At 39.5% G+C, this 6,362-nt stretch overlaps 1 long non-coding RNA gene across 1 annotated transcript; it reads left to right on the plus strand.

Annotated features, from left to right (window-relative positions):
- The first annotated feature begins 4,152 nt into the window (after positions 1-4,152).
- Positions 4,153-5,423, plus strand: LOC103583016. Its single transcript, XR_549818.1, has 3 exons — positions 4,153-4,261; positions 4,725-4,861; positions 5,384-5,423. It is a non-coding gene; the product is annotated as an uncharacterized LOC103583016 (long non-coding RNA).
- Positions 5,424-6,362: the final 939 nt, after the last annotated feature.

Raw genomic sequence — 6,362 nt, forward strand, 5'->3', positions numbered from 1 at the left:
GCAGCAAGGGAACAAACGAAGCATAGGATGCAGGGCAATCCAGTCCCCAAGGCTCAGGAAAGATGCCCAGGGTGGATGGGGCTTGTCTGTGCATGCCACACTTGCACTGCAGCTGAAGGACCTTGGAAAGCAAGCCAACCCTGGATTTTATACAATGGGGACTACATGACAAGCTTGACTAAAATGTTAAAAGACACCTTATTTCTAGGAGAGGACAGGAACAGAGCCTGGTGGCTCCTCCTTATATTGGGATGTTGCATTCCCAGCACATTCTACACTTACTGAGAACTACAAGTGAGAAAGTGGGGAGAACCAGGTAGGTCCGAGGCCATGCAGAGAACTTTCTTGCACTACAACTAGTAATGAGTTTGAATAAAAAATAAAAAATCTTGGGCCGGCCTGGTGGCGCACTGCTACAGTGCACCGCTTGAGAGTGCGGTGGCGCTCCCGCCGAGGGTTCGGATCCCACATACAGACCGGTTCCCGCTCACTGGCTGAGCGAGGTGTGGGAGCAACACCGAGGGTTGCGATCCCGTTGCCGGTCCCAGTCCGGTATGGGCGCGACACTGAGGGTTGCGATCCGTTGCCAGACACGAAAAAAGACAAAAAGGAAAAAATAAAAAAATAAAAATAAATTAAAAATCTTTGACAAGGAAAAGCCCTGGGTCTGAGGGCTTCACTGATTAGTTAATTCTATCAAACATTTAAAGAAGAACTCCTAACCCATCCTTCTCAAATTTTTCAAAAAAATTAAAGATAAGGGAACACTTTTTAACTCATTCTATGAAGCCAACATTAACCTGATATCAAAGCCTATTTATATTTAAAGTCAGTTTCTTTTAGGAAGCACATATTTGGGTATCACTTTTTTATACAATCTGATGATCACTTCCTTTTAACTGGGATCCTCAGAAAATTTTCATTTAATGTAATGATATAACTGGTTTAAATTTTCCATCTTGCTAAGTTTTATTCTACTTATTCCTTCTGTTCCTGTTCCTTTTTCCCTCCTTGTCTACCTTCCTTTGGATTAAGTATTTAAGATTTCATCTTAATCTCCTTTGTTGGGTTATTTGCTATAGGAAGGTACTTCAAAAAGTTCATAGAAAATAGAATTAAATGATAACAAATCTTTCCATGAACTTTTTGAAGTACTCTCGTATATGTTTATTTTGTCTCAGTGGTTGCCTTAGTAGTTTCTAGAATACCTCTTTAGCTTATCAGAGTCTACTTTTCAAGGTACATTATACCACTTTGCTTATCAGAGTATAAGAACTATACAGCAGTAGAATTGCACTTATATCTCCTTGGCTTTTGTGCTATTATTTTCATATGTTTTGCTTATACATATGTTATAAATCCCCCAAACACTCTATTATCATTACTTTAAACAGTTAAATTATATTTTTCCCCAATATTTTTTATTCTGATAAAATACATATAACAAAATTTACCATCTTAATCATTTTTAAGTGTACAGTTAGTGGAATTAAATACATTTATAATATTGTGCAGCCATCACCACCATGCATCTCCATAACTCTTTTCAACTTGTAAAACTGAAACTCTATACCCATTAAACAATAACTCCCCATTCTACCCTCCCCCCCACCCCTGGCAACCACTATTGTACTTTCTGTCTCTATGATTTTAACTACTCTAAGTACCTCGTGTAAGTGGAATCATACAGTATTTGTCTTTTTGTGACTGGCTTATTTCACTTAGCATAATGTCCTCAAGGTTCATCTATGTTGTAGCATGTGTCAGAATTTCCTTCCTTTTTTAAGGCTGAATAATATCCCATTGTGTGTATATACTGAATTTTGATTATCCATTCATTCATCGCTGGGCACTTGGGTTGCTTCCACCTGGCTATTGTGAATAATGCTGCTATGAACATGGGTGTACAAATATCTCTTCAAGACCCTACTCTCATTTCTTTTGGTGTATGTCCAGAAAGGGAATTGCTGAACCATTTGGTAATTCTGTTTTTAATTTTTTGGAAAACTGGCATATTGTTTTTCACAGTGGGTGTACCATTTTACATTCCTACAAACAGTGCACAAGGGTTCCAATTTCTCTCTATTCTCACCAACACTTGTTATTTTCTGGTTTTGTTTTGTTTTGGTTGCAGCCATTCTAATGAACGTGAGGTGGTAATATTTATTGAGCACCTATTGTGTGCTAGGCTCTGGAGATACAGTCATAAACAAAACAAACAAAAATATATGCCCTCATAGAACATATATACTATGAGAGAAAGGAAAAGGAACAAGAGGAATCAAGAATGGCTTCTAAGTTTCTGCTTGTGTAACCAGGTGTATGATGGTGAGTTAACTGAACTAGGAAGTGCTTGGTTGGTGGCCAGGAATTAAGAGTTTGGTTTGGACAAGTGAAATTGATGGTCAATTTTAGATATCCAAGGAGAGATTTCAGGTAGGTATAAGAAATTAGGGTCTGGAGTTGAGAGGAGAGATGAGGTCTGGAAATAAAGATTTGTCACTCATTATCACATAAATGGTATTTAAAGCCATGAGACCTAATGAGATCATTTAGAGAGAGAACACATTTCAAAAAGAAAAGGCCCAAGGCCAAACCCTTGAGCATTCCAACATTTGGAGGTGGAATAGAGGAAGGGTATTTAGTAAAAGATATATAGAAGTAGTCTCAGTGAGGTGGGGGAAACTAGCTGCATGAGATGTTCTAGAAAACATGAGAAGGAAGTATTTCAATTTTGTTGAATGTTGTTGAAGTTAAATATAGTGAGGACAAAATCCATTTAATTTGTCAAGTGAACTTCATTAGTAACTCAACAAAAGCAGTTTCAAGAGAGTTTAGGGTCAAGAAGCCAATGAGAGTGTACTGAAGAGAGAACTGGAGGTAAGAAAGCATAGGCAGCAACAAGAAGCAACTCTTTAGAGAAAATTTTCTGTGAAGGAAGGCTGGGAAATGAAAGCATTGCTCAAGTGGGCTATAGGTCAAGAAAGAATTTTTTTGCAGATATAAAAATATGTCTATGACATTGAACATGCCAGTAGGGTGAATTAATATCACTAATATTCACATTGAACATGTCAGTAAGGTGAACTAATATCAAGTGTGTTCTTAATGGTGCCAGGCAATAGTACTACATTTCCTTAATCCACTCACTTTTCCACATTCCTAAATAACTAACATTTTACAAACTCTTAGATAATATTGATTATAAGATGTATCATTATTTTATGTACTAATAAGAACAATGTTGCTAATTAGACTGTGATGTAAGATAGCAATTTCACAGATGTTGAAATGTGAAACAATGTATCAGAATCAATTTAATACAGCATTATTTTTTCTTTCTTCAGACCTCCAATACTTTCTCCCTATCTTCACTTTCAGCTTCCTGTTTCACTGAGAAATCAGAAGTACTCAAGTGTACTTTTCCCTCATTTTCCTAACACTAAATCTGCCCACCTATCTGCACCTGTACTTATGAACTCTGCTTACCGTTCTTTACTCCCACTTTTACAAACTCTCATCAGACTTTATCAAACTTCCACCGTTTCGCTATAATGGCGTTTCAACATCACTAGTGACCTAAACATTGCTAAATGCAATTGGTTAATCCTTAGTTTTCAACGTACTTGACCTATCAGCAGCATTTGACACGGTGGGTCCTCTCTACTTCTTGTAATAATTTCTTCCCTTGGTTTTTCAGATCCAAACCTCGTACTTTTACATTTACCTCACCGATTATTCTCTCTCAGTCTTCTTTGTTGGGTCCTCTACATCTCCCTGACCTAATCTAGTGTATTGCTAGAAACCCTACTGAGTAAGAGTAAATTATTCTTTTAGCATACTGTTGATTTCGACTTTCCAGAATTTAAAAATTCTTATGTCTGTCTTTTCAAATGAAAATGATGTGTACGCTTATCTTTGTGCATAGCTACGTGCGCAGCTCTCGGGCCATCCCTAGTGATACCAACCCAAGAATCTCCCCAAAGGAGGAAAAAGCTTCTGACGTTTTCCGGGAAAGAGCTCCACAGGCTTTATGGGAAATGTGGTCTCCGATGGCTAGCCTACACCCCGGAGGAGCCTGGGAACTCTAGGTGAGCAGTTACTTCCGCACACGCGCAGTAGGGCCGTAGGCGGTATTCTGCAATCTTCAGACCTGCGCAGCGTGAATGGAGGGTGGGGTTGCCCCTTTAGTACCTGGACGACGCTGTAATCTGATCCCGGGCTTAGACCCGGAGCTGAGAGCTAGGCGGCAGAAGAGTAGGTATGGACTCGGGAGACGTATGGAAGGGCAGGGAGAAAGGCGGAGACTGTCTTGTGGGTTTACCTGGCTGAAGACAAAACTTTACAACCCCCAAATGCGATAACTTTGTATTTGGGTGTGTGAGTCCTGTCGCACTCTGCAGTGGTTCTGAGAAAGCAGGAGTAGAGCTCTCACTGGCACTGGGTAGGTTACCAGAGCCCTAGTGGGGCGGGGTCCAGCTCAATTTGTATTCTTGTGCATTTAACTTTCGTGGTTCTAAGAGGACAGGTGGCCCTACACGAGCCTGACACAGGAAATTTCAAGCCATTTCAAGGGATCCAGGAAGAAAGCATTTTTAGAGAAACTGTTATGCATTCTTAGGGTGTTCTCACAGCAATTGGGTTTATCACGTTGGGTTTATTCTCCTTGTAAAATATTTGAGCAATGAATGCTGAGTAAATTGCAATTTGTGGTCATTTTTTAGTCTTGTGGTGTATCTGCAGATCTATTGAAGACTGTGTAAACGAAGCTCTGAGTCCCTCTTGCCCGTTTTAGCCTTCCTAGCGACCCAGCAGTGCTGGTTGGAATTTCAAAAAGCCCAGAATGAGCTCATAAGAGATGGTAAGTTTCCAGAGAGAGAGAATGGAGTCTAAACTGAAGGCTGCAGCTTTAAAAAAAAAAAAACTCCCTGGGTCCCTGAATCTAGCTTTCCCAAGAAAGCCCAACCTAATTTGAGATCTCTTACCCAGCTTCAGAGCAGAGACTAGATAATCACAGGAAGGAATAATTTCTAGACCTACTGAGCTTTAGAGATCAAGATTTTAGTCTTTTAACTTATCCATTATTTCCTTAGGATAAATTTCTGAGAGGGAAAAAAAAACACCGGTTCAAAGGTTAACAACTTGGTGTTAGATCAGCAGAACAGAAATGTGCAACATCCTTATCTAAGCTCTATCATAACAGAATCACAAGTAGAGATCCGTGCTTATGAAACTTGGATTTTTCTGACTTGCTAGAAATGTCATTCTCCCAGTAGGTGGCATTTTCTGAGGCTGCAATTTACTTTGTTCTGATAGAACAGAGTTGTACATTGCAGTCCAGGTATCTCATGTCTTTCTATTCTCTCCACTTCTACTTTCATAGATCTTGGTCCAAGAGCTGCATAAAATGATCACCTTCCAGGTAAGGCATCCATCTGTTTATTCAGTCATTTAAATCTCCCCAAAATCCATGTAATAAAAAGGAAATGTATAGTCAGGAAAATGTAGGTTGAATAGAAGATCAGGTCCAAAAGGAAATTTAGAAAATCAATAAGTTGATACCCAAGTAATAGGGATCTACACATAGTTGGAATAACTTTGAGCTGCAAATGTGCACTCAGTCTTCCTGGAAATTATAGTAAGTGGATAGACAACCAGTTAAAATATTGACATTGTCTGCGAGGATAAAGCAAAATAATTCCCCAGATAATTATGTTTTCTTTCTTGGCACATTTCTCTGAAGAAAATATTTTCCAATGGGTTTTCATATATAGTGTTAGAAATAACATTCATAGCAATAGCCTATGACAAATATAACATCAGATTTCCTATGACTTTCTCAGAGTGTTCCCTAGAGTAAGCAGAGAACATAGTGCCAAGCAGCACTAAATGAACTCAATTTACAAGCCCAGGTACATAGCCTTTTTAATGTCCACCTGAATCTGTAAATGAACCTTTTACCTTTTCCACAGTTTCCAGCTGTGTTGAGCATTTTCTCTTCCACATGAATTTTAAGGTCATTGAATTTAAGGAATATTGTCAAGGTACATAAAACAGTGTGTTAGTGCTTTGAGAGCCCCCAGCTAAATTGGGATTCCAGTACCAGAGCAGCTGGCAACCCTGTCCTAAAGGGAAATGAAGGGAAGCTAGACATGGGTGGTTACAGTATGTCTTTCACCGGACACTTCTTTTACCCGGGAAACAGCCTAATGCCTACTTGCCCAACCTGCAACCAAGGGGTCCCTCACACAGGAAACTTGTTATTAGCAGACACCCTTGTGGCTCTTGTCTATCCTGTGTTCATCCATTTTATGCCTGCCTGCCTGTTGCTCTGGCGCTGGGAGCCCAACCTTGTGTGTCCT

The sequence above is a fragment of the Galeopterus variegatus genome, unplaced genomic scaffold (genome assembly GCF_000696425.1).
Source record: "Galeopterus variegatus unplaced genomic scaffold, G_variegatus-3.0.2 Scaffold19050, whole genome shotgun sequence".
NCBI lineage: Eukaryota > Metazoa > Chordata > Mammalia > Dermoptera > Cynocephalidae > Galeopterus > Galeopterus variegatus.